The sequence below is a fragment of the Aedes albopictus genome, chromosome 3 (genome assembly GCF_035046485.1).
Source record: "Aedes albopictus strain Foshan chromosome 3, AalbF5, whole genome shotgun sequence".
NCBI lineage: Eukaryota > Metazoa > Arthropoda > Insecta > Diptera > Culicidae > Aedes > Aedes albopictus.
The window spans coordinates 346786845-346813729 of NC_085138.1; the positions used below are offsets into that span (position 1 = coordinate 346786845).

Below are 26885 nucleotides of genomic sequence, written 5' to 3' on the forward strand. Positions count from 1 at the left end.
GTTTGCGACTGCAATTATCTGCAATAACATCAACGACTTGTTGACACGACGTCGTCAAAAACTAGTTTCCCCATTTTACAGTTTGCTTTTGAAAAGACATCATCCTTAAGGGGAAACGTGCCTATAAAGAAAACGGACGACAAAAACGATAATGCTCATTTGATGGTTCCTTCCCGTCATTCGTCTCGTAATGGGTCGTTTCAATTCACAACTTCCCCTATCGTCTGTGGTGCATTCACGGGGCGGCTGTTAAATTGTAAATACTGGGTAGTGTAGGCCCACACTTGCCTGTGTACATAAAACAATTGCTACGAGCTAGAGGCAGTCGAACGGATAGTGCTATGTGGTATCTGTATAGTAACACTTGCTCTACTTCCATGAGCCTCTAATGGATTGCAGCAATTCGCTCTATTCATTAGTTGGCGGGCAAGCCAACAACGGCCAACAACTACTGCAGCAGCGTGGTGCTAAGTAAAAGGATACAACATTAGGCAGAGTGCGGAAGGAAAAAGCTCCGGATGTCCGCTGTTTGCTGCTGCTAACCATGATAGAGGAGGACTGCTCCTTTTGTGGTTTACGGTACACATATACGGGTGGGTGAATAATGGTCGATGAGGCAGTTTGTAGTTTGATGGTGAGGGTCCCTTCAGGCAGAATCGAATTAGTTGCTGCTCCCTGTGAGGTTGTTGCTGCTGCTGCTGGTATACGGGTCTTTTGTAAGCTCTTTGATGAGGAGAGTGCAAGTTCTTTTGATTAGGAGGGTAATCAATCAAATCGTAAATTTCAACGCTCGGACTAGCAAACATCCGCACTGCGACGATTAGTCAATCAGAATCAGACGACAGAACAGGAATTAAGGATACGATATAATTACGATCATTGGTTGTGGTTCGATACGCAGAGCATACCTCAATAATTAGATTTGAACAATGGAGTTGCTTGAAGCTTTGTTCAAATAACCTCATTTTTAGAACATTGGCTTCATTGTATCAAGAGTTTACACAAAGTTTTAGCCACTGGAAGTTGACTAATTTACTGTATCCAATTTATCCATAATGTTATTCAAATTCATAAAAACAAGTTCATTTGTCATAATACATCAATCCTGAGAATCTCCAGTCATGCATCATATCCCAGTGAGTTAAACGTACATAACCGGAAATTACGTGTCATAAATCACCCATTTATGACGATGATGGCCGTAATCGATTTCCCTTCACACATCCGAAAAAAAAACACCATTTGCAAAAGCGCTAACTTTCGCATACGATAAGCAACGAAAAAAAAAACGATGAAATCAACGCTAGTCTGGCTTTTGACATCCACCACCACCAATGCAATGATATCAAGCGACTCTATGAACGTTTTCTATTCACATCAGAGCTGTGATTCCGATTTCCGGAAACGACGCTAGAAATAGGAAGGTGTTCCAAAATATACTCCGATCTGTGCCACAGCAACACGACGATTGCCACCTGGAACACGTTACGAAGCTCACGAGAGGTTCGGCGGGTTGATAGTTGTTTGGTGGATTCAGGTGGGTATATTTCTATCATCGACAGACAATTTGGTTTGATGACGCGGAAGAGAACCGATAGCAATCGTTTGGTCACGTCACCGAAGGTTAGTTCGTGGAGCAGGCGGAAGTACACGGTGTGATCCTTTTATCTAAGCGATGTATTGCTGCCAGTATGATGAGAATGGCCTCGTAGGAGAATCGTATTGATATCACGTAATGGATTCCATCATGGCATCTGATTGCAAACAATGAAAAGGTTACGTACACTAACCTGTTTACAAACAGATCAATGGAGATGGAGACGCATGATGATTCACTTTCATATTTTTGCGCAATTACCATGTCATTCTGTTATGTTGTTTGAACTAGGACAGCAAAATCAAAATCCAGGTAACCACTAAGCATTTGAATAAGCCGTATATCAGACCGTTATAAACATTTGAACTTCTTGTTGCTCTCCATTCACCCGACAGAAGCGAATTAAAAAAAAAACTGCCACCTTGTTGTAAACAGTTCACAGATTGAGGGCGGGCTCTTCGACCCCCAAGTAGCACCTGCAACTAAACTAGAAATGATCTACGTTGCAAACATGTTGCAACTGAGTTTTCATGAAACAATAAGTTATTAAATAGTTATATTGTGATTTCGAATGTTTTCTTTCGAATTCAGAAAATAAAAACAGGGGGCATCCATAAAGTACGTCACGCTTAGAGGGGGGAGGGGGGGTTCTAAAAAGTGTGACAAGCAATGTATATAGTATAGGAAAAACCCGTACGAAGGGGGGAGGGGGGGGGGTCGAAAATTCTCATTTTTAGCGTGACGTACTAAATGGATGCTCCCGACATGTGAAACATAATTATAACCTATTAAAATCCTGCTGTTAATGCCAAACTGCTGTATAACATGTTTATAACTACTAACAAAATCAAAACAAACGTTATTGTTAGTCGAAACTTACGAAACCAATTTGTAACTAAACTATAATCTGATTGTTTCAACGAATTTTGGTTACAATCGTTTACAAACCAAGCCAATCAAAACATTGATACTGATTGTTATAAACATGTTGCACTTGTAACTAATTTAGAACAAAACGAAAAAATTTGACAGGAGGTATGGAAGCTGCAAAATGTATGGGAAAAGGTTTTTGCGAACATAAAAAATATAAAATGCAATATAAAAACTAAAATGTTCAAAAAAAATCATGTGCAAATACAATGTGCCTTTTTCTTCATACATTTTTTCGACATATTTCATTATTTTATAAAATTAATGCGGTTAAATCAAAAAATCTCATTAGAAGTAAAACATTGTACGAATTCATAGTTTACCTTTCACGACGCGCAACTGTTTGATGCTGAAACTGCACCGCGCTCGCGCTTATAAGACGAGCAAGGTTCTCTGATAGTGTTGTACTTTTTACATCGACGCTACTTGAAGGGTAAATTACACATAAATATTTGATCCATATTTATACTGTAGGTGCTCCATATTAACTTAAAATAACATCAATGAAGAAATGGTCAATGAAAAAATTATATATTTCACCACAATACCAGTGCAATTGTAAATGTAATTGTAATGCACCATTTTCGAAATACTGAATGACTATGTTAAATTATAAGTTGAACTCTACTATCCAGAGTCGCGTTCTAAAGTTTTCCAAACATATCTGGCGAACGAAATTTTGTTGAACCAACATTGATTCGTAATAAGGCGTCGTCCACAAATTAAGTAATGCTATAGGGGGAGTGGGAGTATGGCCGAGCTTTACGGCCCATACAAAAAAAAAACGAGGTTTCATATAAAAAAGCTTACGGAGGTGGCAGGGGATCTTAACGATGTTAGCGTTACGTAATAAATGGATGCTGCCTAAAGCAAAATTATAGCTTTGTACAGCATTCCGTACGTTTCAAATGTATATGGTCTGAAAATTTTAAATCACAATTCAGAATATTTAGTCCGCCTTGTAATGCGAAAAGTTGAGAAAAGATAAAGAAAATCAATTTTCAGCATATCATGGGTGCATTAAATAGGCTGCTGAAATGTACACCGTCAAAGCAATATGGCGCGTACATTTTTATCACAAATGTCTAAGTTTTCACTCACGATATGATATGTAGCCGGAGGCGGGTTGGAAATACGGAGCCACAATGCATGATTTACCAATAAATCGGAAGCGGCACACGAATTGACGCTCTCGTTCAGCCTTATTAGCGGTAGGTATTTGCGCACACAATTATTTACCACAAAAACGAAATATTTGATGTACAGTCACTGGCAGTGATGAATGTCATATGTAAACCGATCATGACAAGAATGGATGTTTTATATTGACTCCGCCTCTTGCGCTTTTTTCGTCCCAATTTAGTCGTTAATAAGATGATTAGTTCAAATGGCATAACTTCGAGCATAGTTACATACAAATTATAGGAACTTATTATTGTCCAAGTGTGTTGCTTGGGCCACATCAATTTTTTTTTGTTTTATTACCGACACTTTACACTAACAGTGCATTCGTGTCAAAAAAAAATAAATACAAATTATTCATTACAGTTCAATTTTTTGATCGATTACAATACTTTGCTATTAGTTTATCCTGCCGCTTTGACCGTTTACTGAACTTCAGTAGCCATCCGTCGACGTCATCTCGCGCTGGGTCCGGGCCTGAGTCTGAATCTGTATCAGTGTCCGCAGTGTTCATTGCTTCGCGTTCGTCACCGTTGTCGTCGTCGTTGGTCTCGCACAGCGCATCACACTTATTTGGTGGAACTGTAGAGGCTTTTTTTCGTGGTGGAGAACGTACTTCGGTTGAACTCAACTGGCAAGCGTTTCGTGTTGGCTGTTGTTGGCTGGAGGTGCATTGTTCCTTTTCGATTGTGAGATCCATCTTCGTCGGGTTGTCAGCTACAGCGTTCGTAGGTTGCCGTTTTCGTTGGTCTGATTGTAAGTCGCATGGTTGGGTCATCGTTTCGATGTCTTGTTTTTGTTTTGTTGCAGCTTCCGAGCATTTTAGATTTGGATGTGCCTTCCTTTCACACTGCCTGCAGGTCGGTATTTGTGAGCGGTATGACACAGTAGTAAGTTGGTTCTGAATTTTGATGAACGACGGTATGTGCGTGTTGAGTTCAATTCGCACCACCCGAACACCGTTTGGGATTCTCACGAAGAATTTTTTCCACAATTCACGTGCGACTGAAACAACTTTCCCGTATTCCTTCATGTGTTCGGCGACAACTGCATTAGGAATCCCTGGCGGCAGATCGTGGATGCGAACGTTTATAGCCGTGTCTTCCATGTATATGGGGATGTTGAACTTTTTGTTCCCCGCGGACATGGAATGCTTGAGGTGATGTGAAGCAACCAAATGTTCGGCTGCTTCTAAACTGCGCATTTCGATGAACGCACAGTTTCGAATTGTATGCAGTTGAAGATTTTTGATGTCAGTCATCTCAATCTTAAGCTCATTGCACAGGAATTTTTCAATAGTTCCTGCATTCGGCCGCACTGGAAGCACACTGAAGTCTATAACTATTGTATTTTTTCGTATAGTAGCCATTGCAAATAATAGCGATACCGAAAGATTGCTCTACAGCAACAAGCTGACCGAACCAGTCGAGTGCTAGCTGACAACTGGCCACATCAATTTGAAGTATTCTGTCAATCTGGAGCTTGATTTTGCAGTTGTTAGTGAACACTGTTTTTGTGAATGGAGATTCTTTTGACTTGACACGGATTTCATGTATATGCTTGAGTGTCCACACAACCGTTTATGACTTTCTCAATACACCAGTGTACTGGAAAGGCTAAGTATGTTCACTAGACCTGTCCAATTTTTAAACATGTTCAAATCATAACTACACTAACACTTGTGAAAAACTAATTATTTCAGCATAAATTGAAAGATATACTTGTTGTCTACGAGTTCTCCGAACAACGTATATCAATAATATTAAAGAAAACATATGTAATAATCACCTTTTTAATCAGAAAACCCATGAAAATCTTTCAAAGATTTTGGCTGAAATTTTGATGTTTCTTCTTTCAGGATGCCAAACAAAATATGGGGCTGGACTTGAGAATCATAGAACATTTTTGAAAAAAGTGGACAGGCCTAATGTTCATTCCAAAACCGATTTTTCGATGGAAATCTCAGATGATCAAGTCATATATACCAATCAATTCAGTTTGACGAATTGAGAAAATGTGTGCATTAGAGATGGTTGGGTTTCGAATGTTTAAACCTGAAACCCTAACCCGACGAGTACGGATCGGGTTTGGGCTTGAACATTTCAAAAATCACGGGTATGGCTCGGATCGGGTTTGAATAATACCTGGTTCAAGTCGGGTTTGGTACATGGAGATAAATCAGGGTAGTTTGAAAAAACAAACATGGTTGTTGATTTCTTTTATTGATAAATAATTGTTACTACCCTGAAGTTTGTTGAATCAAATCGATTTCTTCGGTTTATAATTGACTTAAAACTGTGTTGTTTCTAATAACAACAATCAAACACATCGGTTGCAAAAGAAACCTAACCAACAAAAATAATCCCCTATTATACAAAGAAGAACAGTTTCTTTGGAGTTAATAGTTCATCTGCAAATACACGAGATGATTTTTTGGCCGAATGGCTGGACATCTTTGCATCATAAAAAAACCGGCCAGTTGGCATGGTCTGGAGAAAGTATTCGGTACTACATGATGTATGTTTAAAACGAATGTTGTGGGAGTACGGTTATTAGGCTGTTTACTTGAATGATCAGCCAACTTTTAAAAGAAGGGAAGATGTCAGATTGAAATACTTGTAGCTTTCATGGCAATAACAATAAGTTCAAAAGAACAGCCAGTTAAAAAAACGGAAATATCGGTACCTAATTCGGCTATTTTAAAATAGAATTAACATAGGGACATTGAATGGAGAAGAGTACACGGTGTTCAATAAGTTTCTACTTTTTTTATAAGCTTTAGATGTATCTAAAGTTTGTTAGCTCCGGCACGCTGGAATAATTTTCGAAAAGTTGCTCATGCTACAGAAGTCTAAAACGTTGACTTTTGAGTTCACATCTCACTATACTAAATTAAAATAACTAAATTAATAGACAAAAGTTTTACACTGCTGATTCAGTGATGATATGGCGATGAATTTGCAAGTTTAGTCAAAATGTGCTTAAATCTATGAAAAAGGCATAAATACATTATTTAAAGCCAATTTTGGTTAAAATTTGCCAACATAGGGTTGCAATCAAGTTTTGGAAAAGATAATCATGGGTTAAACTGAGATATAACACAGCGTTGGATTTTTACTAAACAAAAATCATTAAAACAGGTACAGCAACAATTTTAGCAATTTTAAAGATCAAGATAAAATGACTCCGTACTTCCACTCAATCTGAATCCTATAGATTATTTCGTATGGTCATAGTTGCTACCTCTAATGCTGAGGGCAACAACCTAATTTGATTTATCTTAACACCATTACTCAATAAAACCTAGACGAAATTCCAATGAAAGACGTGCGTGCCGGCCGAAAGAAACTTGAGACACATTTGCAATTATTGCAAATGGATATAGGACAGTTTATTTCAAAACATGTACTGTTTTTGATCAGTATTATGTGAGCTTTCAGTTAAAACATTCACTTTGCAAATCTGAATTACAGATGGGAAATAAATTCATTTTTATCGTGTATCCGAACTTATTGAACACCGTGTATTCAAACACTAGTACAGGCCAGACTCGATTATCCGGAGTGAGGTTCTGATGGTACAAAGCCGAAATTTTGGCTGATGACTAACCAAGGTTGGCTTGATAACATGTCCAAATTCCAGCCTAATACAGCATTCCGTTCTCCAGGTATATGTTTGGGAAGCTTCGGAACCCGACTCAGCAAAATCGAGTTCGACCTGTATTAAAGTATTCATCTCCATCAACTTCCAATCAGCCAACACGTTTTGGTTATCTCCTGGATAATTCGGGGAAATGACCCATTCGGGCTTCGGGGTAATGGGGTGGAACCGTTCAGTGATGATGTAAAGGTACCCAAAAAGGGTGACCTGACCGTATGCCATAGTTGGCGGGGCATCATGTTGCTGTGCATCGTTCTCACAGTCCTCTGCAAAGTGATCCTTAATCGGATACAGGAAAAGATTGACGCAGCTCTCCGACGGCAGCAAGCAGAATTTCGTGCCGGACGATCCTGTGTGGGCCATATTGTCACATTCCGTATCATCTTGGAGCAAATTAATGAATTACAAGAATCTATCAACTTGATGTTCATTGACTACGAAGAAGCTTTCGTCTCAATCACGAAAATATGTGGGGAGCCTACAGGCGCATGGATGTTCCTGAGCAAATCATCGATCTAATCGAAGCACAGTACGAGGCAGTCTCGTGCAGAGTACTGCACAACGGTGTCTTGTACGATCCCGTCTGGGTCGTTGCTGGGGTGAGGCAAGGATGTATCCTATCACCGCCACTGTTTCTCATTGTAATCGACGACATCCTGGTAAGTGCGATTGCTGGAGCACCTAAATGACTTCGAACTGATGATGTTGCTTTCCTAGCTCAACGGAACTCTGATGCAGAGTAAGCTCGATGATCTTGCCGATCGCAGGTCTTATCATCAACGTCAATAAGACCAAATAGTTAGATGTTAATACGGTCATCCATTCCAGCTTTACGGTAGCTGGGCACGCAGTGGAGGATGTTGCAAGTTTCCAATATTTTTCTAACCAAATAGCGTTCGTTGGCACCAAGATCGATATAGATGCACGGATCAAGAACACTAGAGCTTCTTTTGCAAGTTTAAGAAATGTATAGAAGAACCATGAGGAGAACAATCAGATTAATCGACGCACGAAAATCCTAATTTGCAACTCGAACGTGAAATATATGCTGCTTTACGCCACTGAAACCTTGTGTGTATCAGTGGAGAGTACTCAACGGCTGTAGATCTTCATCAATAGATGCCTGCGGTATATAATTCGTGCATGGTGGCCTCACAATTGAATCTTCAACGTGGAGCTTCATCGTTGATGTCATCAAAAACCTATAGCGATAGAAATTCTGGAGCAAAAGTTGAGGTGTATCGGCCACAGTCTACGCAGGGGTGGAAACGAAATCTGCAAGCAAGCGTTAGATTTTAACCCATCAGGACATCGCAGCAGAGGTAGTCCCAGAGGCGCATGGCAGCACAGCCCTAATAAGGAAATCGAGGAAGTCGACAGAAAATTGAGTGCCCAAGACTGAAAGTAAGTAAGTAACTCTCATCTATAACTTAATCATTTTATGGCTATATCGGTCTTTTTTCTACTCAGAGTGTAAGGGAGTAGAGATCAAAGTGGATAATGAAATGATAGATATGATAGTATTCGCTAGGTTGCGAACAAGTGTGAAAATTTATAGAAGGTGAAATTAGGCAAGTAGGCCATGTGCTGGGAATGGTAACAGTAGTTTGCTTGAATTTGTTGATTGGAGTGATGTTTTTTCATATGCGGGGGCAATTTGTTTGTATCAATATAGTAGGCGTTATTAATTAATTGCTACCGTAGCATCTACAGCGTGGGAGCTCCAAATGAGTTTCACTGAAATTCGTTTGTCGTACAAAACAGATTCACTCGTTGCGGGTTCAATTAGTAATTGAGGGGCGTTTCGATAGTTGAGTATTTACAGCTTAGGACATGACCCAACTAAAAAGCATTCGAACCTCAAAAATCGATGTCAAACTGACTTTGACGTCTGACCACTGTTCGATGGTCCTACTCGAGAGGCCTGTGTACAGCAGGTTTGTGTAATCATGAGTGTGTTTCGTGAGTTATTTCTGGACATTTGCGTGTGTCTAGGGTATTTGAATCAATTGCTAGTAGTCCCAAGACCAACACAAAACATAAACGACACCTGAGCACCATTTGCATCAAAGCCTTGTCCCTGACTACCCCGATACATGCGCAAACTCCCATTTGAATAGCAGTAGGGGCCTACAGGAGCGAGCTACCGCAGTGACATACGGTTACTAATGAATTTCAACAAAGTCGACTACGGCAGCGGATGGTTTTGCAGTTATAACCATGGGTAGCTGTGATTTAAGTAGTTTGGACTCCGCAGAATGATCTTCGCGAATTTTCCCAGCACTGCATCGAATGCGTGAAACTTATGCCGTACAATCGGCTTAGTTGGTAGTTCACATCCCATCCCAGGCTTTCCTGGGAAGCTGACTAGACCATAGTTTCCCAAACTGTGGGTCGAAACCCCCCAGGGGGGACGCCGGCCTTCATCCAGGGGGTCGCGAGGGACACGCAAGCAACACACATGTCATACAAGTGTTACGGCAGCGCAAGTTTTAGTTGTAATGAAGTAAATTGGACGTAGTTTCAACACAATGCTAGAATTACGTCTAAATAACTCATATACAACAAGAATTTGCGCTGCAGTAACTCTTATATGCTTGGGCAGTTGAATATTTTACTGTAACAGACAACAAATGAGAGAATTTCTATGGTGGGTCGCGAAAAGTACGTCTGCTGGCAAAGGGGGGTCGCGCACCCGAAAAGTTTGGGAACCTATGGGCTAGACTGAATAAAACAACGATGGACGGTGTTCAAAACTGCGTAAGGGTTTCGGATGAACTATCCAGTTCATTCGAATCTCGCCGGGGACTGCGACAAGGTGATGGACTCTCATGCTTACTCTTCAACATCGCTCTGGAAGGTATGATGCGACGAGCCGGACTCAACAGCCGGGGAACGATTTTCACAAAATCCGGACAATGTGTGTGCTTTACGGACGACATGGACATTATTGCCAGAACATTTCAAATGGTGGCAGAACTGTACACCGGCCTGAAACGCGAAGCAGCAAAGGTCGGACTGGTGGTGAATGCCTCAAAAACAAAGTACATGCTGGTAGGCGGAACCAGTGCTTGCAAAATGAAGCGTTTTCCCCTGGACGAATCAAAATTTGCTCCTCTTTGACCGACGCTGTTCAACCCAGAGCGGTAGCTGTATACCTTCATTGGCTAACATGCTTCAGAAGCAAGTGGGAGCATGAGCAATCAATTTTATTACTGAGAGTGAGAAACGGTGGTTCATATGCGAAGTGGCTCTCTGAATCTTTCTCTTCGCCGGCGTATACGGCAATGAATATACTAAGTTTTTATCCCGTTATTACAGTGCAAATATCCTAAACTCAAATCAAATCGATTACAATAGTCACGTACAACTTTCCCATACCAACAGAATGATTGTTTTTACAAGTTTTGAGCAACAAATAAAACCACTGAATTATTTCCCCATCTTCACACTCACCGCAGCAACTGAGCATGAACGATCACTAGTCAGTTTGCTGCACAAGCGAACCGACCGATGAGGAACAGCAGTCGCAGTTGGTTCGGGTTTTCTTCGCTCGCTTTGCGTATTCGTTCGTAGTGGTTGCTGGCGCTGATAACTGGTCGTTTGCTTCATATTCACTCAATTTCAAGCGCTGGGCGGAACCGAACACGGCAGGATCCGTCTGGGTAGTAATGTTACGACAGACGGGGTTACTTATGAGGTGGTGGAGGAATTCGTCTACCTCGAATCCTTACTGGCGGCTGACAACAACGTGAGCCGTGCATTTCGGAGGCGCATCATCAACGGAAGTCTGGCCTACTACGGGCTCCAGAAGAAAGTGCGGTCGAAAAAGATTCACTCACGCACCAAATGCACCATGTACAAAACGCTAATAATACCGGTGGTCCTCTACGGGCACGAGACATGGACCATGCTCGAGCAACGCGTGCTAAGCACGATCTTCGGCGGTGTGCAGGAGAACGGTGTGTGGCGGAGTAGGATGAACCGCGAGCTCGCTGCACTTTACGGCGAACCCAGCATACAGAAGGTGGCCAAAGCCGGAAGGATACGGTGGACTGGACAGGGCATGTTGTAAGAATGCCGGACAACAACCCTGCAAAGTTAGTGTTTGCAACTGATCCGGTTGGCACAAGAAGGCGTGGAGCGCAGAGATCACGATGGGCGGACCAGGTGGAGCGTGACCTGGCGAGCATTGGGCGTGACCATGGATGGAGAGCGGCAGCCACAAATCGAGTATTGTGGCGTACCGTAAACCGGGGTCAAATTGATCTCCGGGTTGAAATTGATCAGTTGTTTTTTCGTTAGATAAAGTATGTTTTAAATGGTTTCCTTACATGTATCGTTAAGTATAGGATTCTTACATCACGATACTTGGAAGAAAACTATATAGAGTATGCTTAAACTAACTGAAAATCGTCTGATCAATTTCGACCCGGAGATCAATTTGACCCCGGTTTACGGTACTATTGTTGATTATGTCTTGTCTTAATGAAGTTGAACAAATAAATGTATGCGTTTGGAAAATATGCGGCAAGGGATATTTTGATTTGTGTTACTGTGAGGTACCGGGAATTGACGCGTAGTGCTCAAGTAGTTCAAAACCAGCGAAAGGGTGAAAACTGAAGCATATTCGAATACATTTCCAAGCACGAGACAAGTGAAGAGGATCATGAATTCTGGCTAGCATGTAGTGCTAGTAGGGCATCCAATGTCATGCACGTACCAAATTGGAATTTAATCGTTGACGCTTTGCTGTGGATAAGTTTTTCGTCCAAAATAAATGGAGGAAAAGTGCTGACAAAAAGCTGACAGCAATAACGAATATTGTACCGATTCAAAAAGAAAGTGTCCTTTTGGTGGGTGGAGTGGTTCTGTTATGTGAAAAGCTTGTGAGAAATTGTTTAGTTATAGTTAAGGCGAGGCAAGAAAACATCATACTGAGGTGTTAACTTCCCAAAATAGTCTTTTAGTAGATTGTTATTATTTCAGTTCAAGACTAATTAATCTTGAAATTTTACATAAGTATCTTTTAGACTATGCTGTCATGAATTCAGGATAACGAAACTGGAAATACGTGATAGATATTATTCTGCTTTAGTTTTGCCAACATAAATATTTCACAAAAACGAAAAGAAAACACCCATGCAGTGCAGGCCCAGTGCCAAGTGCCACACACCCCCATCCTCAACGTCATTATCCTGGCCTCGGTTTTCGGCTTCTCTGGAGAATAATTAGTTAACATTCGCCATAAAACAGAAAATTGCAAACTAGTGTCGTAAATCAAAGAAAAGGATTCTGGTTTGGCTTTTCCCTTTGTGTGGCAGCTGTAGTATGTAGAGTAGGTGCTGTTTTCGTCGGAAGTGGCTGCTGCTGCTGCTGTTACCGGCATGCTTTACCACGGAACACTAAACCCGTTTATGAAAAGAACATTAGCTCATACCCCGGTAGGTACTGTTGGGAAAAGCCATGAATACTATTGTGAAATTCGCTTCAGTGCGGATTCCACTGTGAGTAGAAAGCTGCAGCTTTACAACCTGCACAGGTGCATCTGTGCGTTTACTGGGTACTCAACTATGAATTAAGTTTAAAGAGGTAACAAGGAGTCTCATTTTGAGCCCAAAACTGGTTTGCTACATTTTACAGCTTTACTGCTCTGACAGTGAGCAGTCTACAATTTCTCGACTCATGCTTCGAATCAGTTCAAGTCGGCTTCACACGCAGGCATGTTTCTTACTGGGATGATAAATAGTCGTCCTCTGTAGTACGCTGCCAACCCTCATCGGTGAAGTTTTGAATGGGTATCGTCTCTAGATACGTACCACGGTGCTGTCTCAGATTCGGTTGCAACAATGCCTTCAAGTCATGCTGCCAGCCAAAGTTCGTTGTTGGTTGATTTTGACAGCGAATGAAAATGTATGATTAATTGCGACGGAGAATATTTCAACAATGGAAATTACAGGCGCAAAACTGAATGAATGGGTACCGTGAATATTTTTTATATCCTTTCATGTAACGATTTGAATTTTTATATGTAGGAGTATTTTTATCCTACGTTCAAATTTCAAATTGAGTAACATTTACTCCGAACATTAGCATTGAACATAGCTTCAAGCTCAAAATGCAAAACAATTTCTAGGGAAATCATGAGTGGATTACCATACCCAGGCCTGGCCTCAGCCAGTATCAGTAAGGTAGGTGACGAAAATTTTAATTGAACTTCATTCCATTTCAAACGCCTACATGCCGCCAGCAGATATACCCTCCGGAGTCGTTTCCATTCGTATCATCATCTTGCGTTGGCGAGGGTGAAAATTCTTCTCCAAAAAGTTCACACGTCGTTTTCGTCTGCCTGTATGTAGGTGTAGTAGGTACTGTGCCGTTGTAAAAGATGCTATGAATTCATGACAGCAGCATCAAATACCTACCAAGATCAGGAATGTTGGGTATTTGATAAACAGGGGAAATTATGTAAAGCCCGGTTCATATCGCAAGGAAGGTGTCTTCTGCGTGAACTTGACGAATATCGTAGGCGTTTGGGCAGAGACTCAGAAAGGTTGAATTGCTTTATTGAATTGTGTCGTGTTGTAAAGACAAAGACGTTTATTAGAAGCTAAATTCATTTTGACAATTAGGTATAATGTTGGGGTACTGAACTTGGCTGCTGAATCAGTACTACTGATATGGAGACGCATGGTATTTTGACTTGAATCTCATACAATTAAATTTATCACCGTTCCCGTGAGAGAAGTCAAAACAAAAAACAGCTTTGGAGGTTTTGGCTTTCTCAGTCTAGGGAATCCAAACGATTAAATTGGCATTGCCCGACGTTTCGGCCTAATTTATTTTTCAAGGGTAAAGCTGTCTATCGCTATACCCAATACGCAAAAAAAAACAGCTTTTAACACCTTTAGTGTAAGAAGTATAAAAATAGGAACAGAGATGGGTCAACTTTTGATAAATCATCTATCGACGAATAAATTTAGTTGCTTACTTTAACTGCAACTAAGAATGGGAATAAACCATAATCTAGCGAATGTCTATCATCTACCGAAGCTTTTCATCCATTGCGCCTTACATGCACCTGGCATGCGAGCACCTATTCTTTCCTGTCACGATTCCCATTATCTTCCACACAACATAATCCTTGGAAACGCAAGGCAATCTGCAGCTGCTGCTGTCCTAGGGTAAACGCACTAGCAACCTCCCTCAGGATTTGTGCTCCAATCTTCGTCACTTCCCTCCACACTTTAAAATAAAATGTGTATAAAAGAAGCGAAGATTAGTGCCGTTCCCCTATCTGCTGACAGGTAGACAAGTATCGCACCATGGGAAAATGATGTTCACTTGCCGCATAATGCCCCCGGCCGGCGCGGCGGAGGCAACCAACGGTGATTGTGTAAGTGCTGTTGCATACTTACACGCTTAGTGACTTCGTTCTTCTTGCCGGATTTAGTCGAACTAACTACACACAAGTGTACCGGGTGGCTATTGGTGGGAAATATTGTATATGACATTGTGAAGCCGGTATTTTTTGCTGTTTTCGACAGAGGTGTACACTAGAGCGCCAAAAGACTTAGGAGTTTTGCTATGTAGCTAAGACCCAAGCACAATGGAAACTCAAGTAATCAGTACCGCGATATTTCGCCTTTTTCGACCTAGAGGACTATTGTACGGTATCTAGTGATGGGCAGCCTGTGCCGAAAACACTCTGTCATCAACAATGTACGGTACCGGCGACTGCCACGATACAACCTAGAGTGACTAAAACAATGGGATGTCGCCTCAGCATACGCGCAGAATCTCGAGGCCGCGTTGCCTGACGAGGGCGAGCTCGATGAGCCCTCTCTACAGGACAACTGGAGTACTGTGAAAGCAGCCACCAACGACACAGCCGAGAGCACCATCAGGTACGTGGAACGGAATCGATGGAACGAATGGTTCTACGATGAGTGTTGAGCGGTTTTGGAGAAGAAAAACGCAGCGCGGGCGGTAATGCTGCTGCAAGGGACTCGACAGAACGTGGAACGTTACAAACAGAAGCGGAAACAGCAGACCCGCCTCTTCCGGGAGAAAAAGCGCCACCTTGAAGCGGAGTGCGATGAAATGGAATTGCTGTGCCGTTCCCAAGAAACACGTAAGTTCTACCAGAAGCTCAACGCATCCCGCAACGGCTTCGTGCTGCGGGTCGGATTGTGCAGGGATGAGGACGGAGGCCTCTTGACGGACGGACATGAGGTGATCGAAAGGTGAAATCAGCACTTCGATCAGCACCTGAATGGCGTGGATAACGTAGGCACGCGAGATCACGGTAACGGAGGAAACGACGTGCCAGTGCAGCAGAGAACGGAAATGCACCAACTTCCACACTGAGGGAAATTAAGGAAGCCATTAATCAGCTCAAAACCAAAAAAGCAGCTGGTAAGGATGGTATCGCGGCTCAACTCATCAAGATGGGCCCAGAAAAGTTGGCCATCTGTCTGCATCGGTCAGATAGTCAAGATCTGGGAAATCAAACAGCTACCGGCGGAGTGGGAGGAAGGAGTAATCTGACCCATTCACAAGAAAGGCGACCATTTGGAATGTGAACTTCAGAGCGATCACCATTTTGAATGCTGCCTACAAAGTGCTATCCCAGATCTTCTTCCGTTGTTTGTCACCTAAAACGAATGAGTTCGGGGGAAGTTATCAACACGGCTTCATCGACGGCCGCTCGACCACGAACCAGATTTATACCTTATGGCAAATCCTCCAGAAATGCCGTGAATACTAGGTCCCAACGTATCACGTGTTCATCGACTTCAAAGCAGCATACGACTCGCGCAGAGCTATGGAGAATAACGGACGAAAACGGTTTCCCTGGGAAGCAACGATGGACGGTGTGCAAAACTGCCTAAGGGTTTCGGGTGAACTATCCAGTTCATTCGAATCTCGCCGACGACTGTGACAAGGTGATGGACTCTCATGCCTACTCTTCAACATCGCTCTGAAAAGTGTGATGCGACGAGCCGGGGAACGATTTTTACAAAATCCGGTCAATTTGTGTGCTTTGCGGACGACATGGACATTTCCGCCAGAACATTTGGAACGGTGGCAGAGCTGTACACCCGCCTGAAACGCGAAGCAGCAAAGGTTGGATTGGTAATGAATGCTTAAAAAACAAAGTACATGCTGGTAGGCGGAACCGAACACGGCCGGATCCATCTGGGTAGCAATGCAACGATAGACGGGGATACGTTCGAGGTGGTGGAGGAATTCGTCTACCTCGGATCGTTACTACGGCTGACAACAACGTGAGTCGTGAAATTCTAAGGCGTATCATCAGCGGAATTCGTACCTACTATGGGCTCCAGAAGAAGCTGCGGTCTGAAAAGATTCACCCACGCCTAGGGTGACCATATGGTATTCTAAAGGAGGACATGTCCTCCTTTTTGATCAAAAATTGAAGGTCCTCCTTTTTGAAGTTGAAACTTTTTCTAATTTGTATACAGCTGGTAAATATTTTTGTTCAGCTATACTACAGATTATGCTAACTTCAAACACAATGTTTCCATCGAACAAAATGTACCCAAGTAACCAATAATCAGTTGAAATACGTCTTTACAGCAGGTCAGTAAGTGTAAATAAGCCGTATATGCGCCGTAAGTGCTGCCTAAATGCAGGATTTGGCCCAATATACAACTGATTTAATGCTTTTTACTGAGACTACCGACAATGTAAACGGAAATATGTTTAGGGTCCGTTCCAATTGGAGAATTAAAATTAATTTTTACTTAAACTTGACAGTTCGATAATTATTTCCTTAGGAGAACAGTCAAATTTGAGTAAAAATTAATTTTATTTCTCCAATTGGAACAGACCCTTAGAATTCCACACTTCTCCTACCCGATGCTTTTTCTATCCCTCTCCCAATTCATTTTTTACTCTGCGCTTCAAAGAGAGGTAGTTTATGCAATTTCGGATATGCTGGACAGTGTTTTTTGCTTGAAGCCCCAAAAGTTTTTATCTACGCAATAGCTGTCACATTTTCAATGGCAGTTCGGTAGCTTAATTAGGACAGTTTAGCAGTAGAACTGCTATGTTAGAGCAGTAAGCAGGTGGAATGTAGATATAATGCTGAAATACGGCTTGTTTAAATGCTTACTGGTTACCTGGGTATTGATACTGCACTGGAAAGGCATTCGTTTTGCAATTTCTAGCTGTAATACCTTTCTACAACAGCTACAAAGCGCATTACAAATATATAGTATAAAAGCAGCCGTAATTATTGGTGAGAACTCTTATTGGATTAGCCCAAGTTAATACATCTTCTGACAAATCTTTAGAAGTTGGAATAGAACAGCAGTAATGGCAGCCGAGGTTTTAAGCTTCCTCTATATTCAGCATTCACTGCTTCAGTTCGACTGTTACATAGCAGAGAGCAGAAGATAAAGAATGGAATTGCAGCATAAACGCAGAAAATATTAGTTGGGATAACCTAAATATCTTTAATGCAAATGAGTGTAATCAGTTTCGTACCTTTTAATTCCGCACAGTGGATAACTGACACTGAGGAAGATTACAAGTGGTAGTCGGAATACGCGTATCTGTCAAAGGATAAGCAACATAGGGCGGAATTAAAAGGTACGAAACTGATTACACTCATTCGAAGAGGGTATTCAGCTTAGAGGGTTCGAAAAGTCGGTACAAGATCTTTAATGCATTTAATACCGAGTTTAATGCATTATTAATCCAATTTGTAAATTATTTTAAAAATTGTCCTCCTTTTCAGACAAATGTCCTCCTTTTTCAACCGAATTTGGTATAAATAACCTCCTTCACTTCATTTTCATATGGTCACCCTACCCACGCCCCAAATGCACCATGTACAAAACGCTAATAAGATCGGTGGTTCTCTACGGACACAAGACGAGGAGGACCTGCAAGCACTCGGAGTTTTCAAGCGACGCGTGCTAAGGACAATCTTCGGTGGTATGCTGGAGAACGGTGTGTGGCGGAGAAGGATGAATCACGAGCTCGTTGCACTTTTCGGCGAACCAAGCATCCAGAAGGTGGCCAAAGCCGGAAGGATACGGTGAGCAGGATATGTTGCAAGAATGCTGGACACCAATCCTGCAAAGTTGGTGTTCGCAACAGATGCGGTTGGCACAAAAAGGCGTGGAGCGCAGAGAGCACGATGGACGGATCAGGTGACTTGGCGAGCATAGGGCGTGACCGAGGATGGAGAACGGCAGCCACAAACCGTGTATTATGGAGAAATATTGTTGATTCAGTTTTATCTTGAATTTGATGTAATACAAAATATATGAAATGAATGAATTTACATGAAAAATTTTCAAAAGAGTTGACGAAATTTCTAATCCAAGTTTTGAAGCAAGTTCGAAAGGAATTGCCAAGGACTTTTTCAGAGAAGTTGTCGCAAGAATTTACAAACGCATCACTGAAGAAATCATCTAAATAATTCATAGGAAGCCTGAAAGCCTCGTACATAAAGCTAATAATAATATTAATTCATAGGAATGGCAGAAGGAATTCAAGAAACAATTTTGTAAATGTCTTTTGTTTATAGTGGGATTCCCGAAAGATTGATTACTCAAAAAAATTGCTGATGAAATTCCGAAAGACATTGATGAGGAAATTTCCAATTGATTTACAAAAAAATTGCCCGAAATAACTGATAGTTCCAAATAAATTTGCGAGAAATCTCCAAAAGCATAGCAAAATTCTTCACTGAGGCATTACCGAAGGAATTCTCCAAGAATACTAGATAAATATCAAAAATAGAATGGCCAAAACAATTGAATGAAATTAACCAAAAGAACTGCCGAAGCAATTATGAAAAATACTTCAGAAATCTTCAAAATGATTGACAAAAAAACTCCTGTAACAACTTCCGAAGAGTGTGTCGATGGAACTGTTCAATTTTTTGAAGAATATGCCGAAAAAGTGAAGAAATTAAAAAAAAACGAAGAGGATCAAAAGAAAATGCCAAACAAATACCCCAAGTCGTTGTCACTCAAATTTCCAAAGACGTTGCTGAGGGAGTTCTCGAAGGCGTCGGAGGAATTCCCAAATAAATTGCACAACAAATTTAAAAAAAAAATGGAGAAGGGTAATGCCTTCAGCAAATTCCGGGAGGGATTCCTGGAGAAATCTCGGGAGGAACTGCTGATTCCTAGAGGAATCCCGAGGAAATTTATTCAGGACTCCCGGGAAGAAATTCCGGACGAATCCCAGGAGAAATTCCGGGGAGGAATTCCTGGAAGAATCTCGGGAGGAATTCCTAGAGGAGTCTCGTGACGAATTCCAGGAGGAATCCTGGAAGAATCCCGGGAGGAGTTCCTGGAAGAAATCAGGGAGGTATTCCTGGAAGAATACCGGGAGGTATTCCTGGAGGAATTTGGGAAAGAATTCCTGGGATGATTTTCAAAGAGGGATCCCGGGTGGGATTCTTGAGGAAATCGCGCGAAGCAATTCCTGGAGGAATTCTGGGAGGAATTCCGGGAGAAATTCTGGGAGGAATTCCGGGAGAAATTCTACGAGGAATTCCTGTAGAAATCCCGGCAGGAATTAATGGGGAAATCCTAGGAAGAATTTCTAGAGGATTCCCTGAAGCAATTTCTGGAGGAATCCCGAGAGGAATTACTGGAGGAATCTCGGGAGGAATTCTTCCAAGAATCTCGGGAGAAATTTCTGAAGGAATCCCGTTAAGAATTCCTGAAGGAATCCGGGAAGGAATTTCTGTTTGAATCTCTGGAGGAATTCCTGGAGGGATCCCGGAATGAATTAGTTACGAATGCTCGCATCACGTTTCGTGCTTAGTGGACCTGCCAACCCTGAAACTAAAGTATCGATGATTCGATCGGAGCTGCCAATTGCAGTGATGTGCGGCGGTTCGGCAGTGTAATTTTGTCCGTGAGTCTGATAGGACCTACGAGAAGAGTGCACTGTGTTAGGAGAGTTGTTTGTCGCGTAAACTGATATTACTTTGTAAGTTTAAAATGTAATGAAATTGTAAAGAAACATTTAGCTAATAATGGTAATAAATTTGAAGTATAGAAGCTGCTCGAAATAGAAGCTGCTGTTGATAAGGTGTCAATGTTCCGACCGCGACATGCCTCCAATTCGTGGAGGAATCTTGGGAGGAATTCCTCCAGGAATCTAGTGAGAAATTCCTAAAGGAATCCCGTAAAGAATTCCTGGATGAATCCGGGAAGGAATTCCTGGAAGAATTCAGGGAGGTATTCTTGGAAGAATACCGGGAGGTATTCCTGGAGGAGTCTCGGGAAGAATTCCTGGAGGAATTCCGGGATGAATTCCTGGAAGGATCCCGGGAGGGATTACTGTGAAGAAATCCCGCGAAGCAATTCCTAAAGGAATTCTGGGAGGAAGTCCGAGAGAAATTCTGGGAGGAATTCCGGGAGAAATTCTAGGAAGAATTCCTATAGAAATCCTGGCAGGAACTCCTGGGGGAACCCCAAGAGCAATTCCTGCGGGAATCCTGAGAGGAATTTCTGGGGTATTCCCTGGAACAATTTATGGAGGAATCCTGGGGGGAATTCCTAGAGGAATCTCGGGAGAAATTCCTCCAGGAATCTCGTGAGAAATTTCTTAAGGAATCCCGTTAAGAATTCCTGGAGGAATCCGGGAAGGAATTTCCGTTAAAATCTCGGGAGGAATTCCTGGAAGAATATCGGGAGGTATTCTTGGAAGAATACCGGGAGGTATTCCTGGAGGAGTCTCGGGAAGAATTCCTGGAGGAATTCCGGGATGAATTCCTGGAGGGATCCCGGGAGGGATTGCTGTGAAGAAATCCCGCGAAGCAATTCCTAAAGGAATTCTGGGAGGAATTCCGAGAGAAATTCTGGGAGCATTTCCGGGAGAAATTCTAGGAAGAATTCCTGTAGAAATCCTGGCAGGAACTCCTGGGGGAACCCCAGGCAATTCCTGCGGGAATCCTGAGAGGAATTTCGGGGGGATTCCCTGGAACAATTTCTGGAGGAATCCCGGGAGGAATTCCTATAGGAATCTCGGGAGAAGTTCCTCCAGGAATCCCGTGAGAAATTCCTAAAGGAATCCCGTTAAGAATTCCTGGAGGAATCCGGGAACGAATTTCCGTTAGAATCTCGGGAGGAATTCCTGGAAGGATCCCGGAGTGAATTCTTGGAGGTATATCGGTATGTATTCCTGGAGGAATGCTGGGAGGAATTTCTGGAGATATTCCGTGAATTCCTTGAGAAACCCTGAGAAGAGTTCCTGGGGGAATCTAGAGAAGAATTCCTGAAGGAATCTTAGGAGAAACACCTAAAGGAATCCCGATCGGAATTTCTGGAGGAATCCGGGAAAACCTGAGGGATCACAGGAGGAATTCCTGAAGCAATCCCGTCGAGAAATTTCTGGAGAAATTCCTGTAGAAATCCCGGGAGGAACTCCAGGAGGAATCTCTGAAGAAATCCTTGGAGAGATCCCGGGATGAATTCCTGGAGAGAATCCTTAAGGAGCTCCGCGAAGAAACTTCCAAAGAAATTCTGGCAAGAATTCCGAGAGAAATTCCTGGGGGAGTCCCGTTGCGAATTCCTAGAGGAACCCCGGGGGGAATTGCTCGAGGAGTCCCGGGAGGAATTCCTGGAGAAATCTCGGATAACATTCTTTGAGAAACTTCAGAAGGAATACCTGGAGCAGATTCAGAAAATTATTGAGCAAATTTTCTGAATCACCTCCCTTCAGTCCCTGAAGAAAATTCAAAAGAAATCATTGAAAGAATTCTGGAAAAACTCCTATAGGAACTCTTAGTGGAATATTCAGAATTCTTAGAGAAATCTTTAAAATAATCTCTTGAAGTATCCTAGAAGAAACTCCTACAAAAATGTCACAAGAACCTTCTAGAAGAATCTTTGATGAATCTCTCAGGATGAAACTATTTGTAGAAAACCAATGAAGCAATTTCCCAGAAAACCAGTCATCGTATAAGATGTTGCATAAGATGATAAAGTGGAGGCCATATGCGTGCATGCCTTCATTTAGGCGCATGTAAAATGTACGCATATTGCGTCCACTTTAACATCTTATACAACATCTTATACGATGACTGGTTGACTGGGTTCTCGAGGAACTCCTGCAGAGCTTTCAGAGAAAATTTCTGGAGTAAGCGAGAAAAAAAAACTCTTTGAGGAATCTTGGAATTTTGGAAACAATTCTGAAGAATTCTTAAAAATAATTCCTGAAAATATCCCAGAAGGTAAGCTCCTGAAGAATCTCAGCAGGTGAAATGCTTAGCAGAATCAGTTGAAAGGAAAAATTCCAGAAAGAACTCCATGGGGAAACATGGAAGGAATTCCTGTAGGAAATCCACCAGGAATGCATTCAGGAATCCACGAAAAGACTGGTATAGGAATCTCACAATTAACTCCAGAAAAAAAAATAATGAAGGAGGCCCAACAGGAACTCCTGGTGGAATACCATTCTGCTGCAGGTGAATTCGCTCGTATTTTTTTTATCTAATTTCCGTCATACTCAGGGTCTGTTCCAATTGGAGAATCAACATTAATTTTCACTTAAACTTGACAGTTCGATAATTATTTCCTTAGGAGAACTGTCAAGTTTAAGTGTCGAACTGTAAGTAAAATTGATTTTAATTCGCCAATTGGAACAGACCCTTAGCACCGACAAATAATGATTGAGTTTATTTTGCACCTCACCCAATGCCTCATGGCCAGTTTGGGTTCAATGATTAATTCACAAATAAGTTATCATGTCATGTAAAACATATTGTAAAACTACTACCGTTTCCTTAACCCCTCACTTAATGTTTCTCTGTGGATGTAAAATACGATGTTTCATAGAAAATCCACGTACACATTTGCTAACATCTTCCCCTGGGACAGCTGTTGTTTACATTTTACCGACGAGAAAAAAAGTTATTTATTTGACTAATTGAACAGCTTTTTCTGCAGTGAAATCCAATTTCGAAGTGCGACAGAGTTTTTGTGGGGTATTCCGGGTAGACGAGAATATCTAAATCATATCTCAAATCGAACATTTTTTGCTGTCATAGCTTGATGTGATTTTGATGTGTTATTCACAAATCTAGTAGTTCTTGTCGAAATAGCTGAAAATTTCAACATAAGAACAAGTTTAGCTCTTCTGCACGAAATGGAAGACATACATCCATAGAGATGGCTCATTGTTAGTGAAATTCCATGTGCCCCTTTCTGAGCTGCGGAAACGAAGAACCACATGCTCTTATTCCCATCTTATTCACAACAGTGAGCCACAGTTGAGTGGTAAGCATCGCCGCCTGTGAATCCTAAGGTCGTGGGTTCGATGCTGGATGCTGATATTTTTTCTAGAAAAAAATGACAAATCATGTCTGCTATTGTTTTGATCTTGTAATATCTTAACGAGCTATTATTGACTAATTCACCATATTAGATTTTACTATTATTTCTGATCTTTTACCTCTTATAAAGGGTGGTACGGTCAAAATTTGGTCAAACAATTTTTTTCATAACTTTGGACTGCGTACACCAAAATAGCTGATTTTTGGACCAGTAATGGTGCATTATATGTAGCTAATGCCATAAAATTTTCATCAAAATCGGTTTAGTTTTTGCGGAGATATTGTTGAATCCTGAGATCTGCAATCAGTGGCGTAGCTAGGGATTTGGGGGCCCGGTGCGGAAGCAAATTGGTAGGCCCCCATGAAAATTACATAATAAGTACAATGACAAATCTATACATTTAACTGTCGAATGATCGCACTGTTGTATTTTGTATAAAACGTTGAAAATCTCGCTTTTTGTACTCAGCATTATAGTGATGCTGGTAGTGGTGGCCAACGGAAAGTTAAACATTATTTTCAGTAATCCTTTATGATTTTTTTTCGAGAGCGCGAGATTTTTTATAAGAATTATGCCGAAAATGTTTTTAGCAATTTATTTAGGAATTGCACAAAATAATCCTTTATGAACCCTTTCAAAGATTGCTTCACTTTTTTCTTTAAGAAATCTTTCTTGATGAATAATTTGTCTTCAAGAATCTTTTAAGTTCTAAATGATACGTTGTCATTCAGTATTCCTCCAAAAGCACTCCTTCAGGAACGTTTTCAAAAGTACTACAGAGTTATTCAAAAGATTCTTGCAAAGGCTTCATCAAGTATTTCTCGAAATATTAGTTGAGGAATCTATCAATTATATCTTTGAGAATTCATCTGGAAGATCATCTTAAGAATTCTTGAACAATTCCAGGAAAAAAATACTGCAAAAAAAATCACCAATGATTCATTCAGAACCAGATATTCTTCCAAGAAATTACATCGGGATTCCATCAGAGGAAAAGAAGCCCTTCTAGAATTTCTTTAAACATTCTTTCGTTTCTTTCAGGGAACCCTCGAAATAGTCCTTTGATGATTTTCCATGAATGTCAAGTTCTCCATAGATTCTACAAGCATTTCTCAATTATTCCCTAAAATAACTCTTCCAGATATTTCTCCAATAACTAAACATGGAATTTCCGCAAGCATTTATAACTTATCTTTGCGTCCTTTTTAAGATTTCATCAGAAATATTTCCTAGGATTACTTCAGAAATTCCACCAAGGATTCCTTCATAAATTAATGCAAAGCCTTTTTCGAAAATAAAATCTGCAAGGATTCTTCAAGAAGTTTGTCTAAAAGTTTACTAAGAGATTCATTCTATAATCCCTGCAAGAAATTTCCAAAGAATCAATTGGATTATAATTAAACAAAATCTAAAAGGATTCCTACAGAAGAAATTAAATAAATTAAACTTAATTAATTAAATCAAACTTTTAGATGGACTTCTGTAGGAGTTCTGTAGGAATTCTCTCGAAAAATCCTTCTGGACTTCCTCTAACGAATTTTTCAATATCCATCAACTCTTGGAGTTTTCTCAAGAGTTCCTTCAGGAATTTCTGCTAGTATTCCTCTGGGCACTTTTTAAAAAAATTCTATTCCGATTTTTGATAAGACTCCTTCAAAATTCTTTCAAGAAAGCTTTTGAAAAATCAATCAAAAAGTTTCCATTTCTCCAGAAATTATGATTGATTCCACCAGAATTAACGTTATTTTTTGATATAATCCATGGTCACTTCTAACAAATATACAAAAATAAGAAACAGAACAAAAAGCGATTCATTCCTGTTTTAAAAGGGATGAAAATGGGAGTTTTAAAAGGGAGAAAACAAATAACTTCTCCAGAAGTTTCTCCGCGGATTCATCCTATGACTATTTTGCCACTTTCTACAGGAATTCTTTAAGGTCTGAGGTCAAGCTCGTCCGTTAAAAAATTGATATTGTCACGTGTTGTCGTTTAGAAAGCACGTTGTAGTTCTCTCAGAGAGGAAAACTTTTCCGCCTGATCAAGGGTGGCAGGGTGGCCAAGATTGTGTGGAAGGAATCCCTAAAATGTTACGACATGAATCAGTATCATAACTCTGGTTTCTATTTGGCTCTTGGTAATCAGGTTTTCTTATAACATTTATATGTAAGTTTTGTATAATTATTCAAGCAAGTGAATAGTTGTATTCGACATATTTGAATAACATACATTCTGAAGAAAATAATTGTAATAATAACTGTGGCAGGGCTCATAAAACAGTAAGCTGAGAAGCAGGCCGTGTTCCAGTGTACATACGTTAGGTGAAGAAAAAATAAGAAAAATAAGCTGCTTTATAGTAATGAAAAGTAATGAAAATATCAGGGCAAGGATAGTTAGTATGGAATCACTCACGATTAAATTATTTTCAGTTTTGTATAATAAGCAAAGTTAGTACCAACAATCTTTTGATGCCTGACAATTCATAGCAGCTTCATCAAAACTATATAATATCACACAAAATAAAATCATAATTGTTGTACATTTTGCCGAGTGGCAGAAACATGATCATTGGCAACCACGAAAACGATGATCCGTGCACATTGATTTCTATTATGTCTTTACTCTCCTGCAAACCATAGCACAGAGCAAAAGGAAAGAAAAATCGCAAGAGACCAATACACGACATAACGGATTTGTCGTTTGAACGGGTGCGTATTGACTAAAAATAAACTCGTTTTTAGGCTGCCTTGATAACACAGCACCGCTCAGGCGTCAAGCGGGGAAACAATTGCATCGGTCGGTACATACAATGCTCAGCCAGCTTGTTTAGAGAGGAGAGAACAATGAAGCACGGTAAAGCGGGTGCGTTTGGTACACTGAACGAAAACCCCATCCCGATATCGACTGATTTGTCCGACCATCTGGTCCAAATAATTAAAATCATGTTTTGGAATGACGAATCAGTCGTATCGTAATCATCCTGAAATCGACTGACGATCATCTTGTTCGCGTATGAGTCGACGCACGCTATGTGAATGAATATTAGTTGCAGAGCGAAGGCCGCTCAGATGCACCGAATTTATTCATCGATAGCGTAACAAGTTCCTTGATCGTGACACCCGGGTCGTTGACGATTTTTCATTGCATATCTTGGACATGCCATCTTTTTTGGAAAAGGATGC

General features: G+C 41.0%; 1 protein-coding gene across 2 annotated transcripts in view; it reads right to left on the reverse strand.

Moving 5' to 3' along the window:
• LOC115262617 (uncharacterized) overlaps positions 1-26885 on the reverse strand; it is a 174280-nt gene that overhangs the window by 99802 nt on the left and 47593 nt on the right. The window lies entirely within an intron of this gene.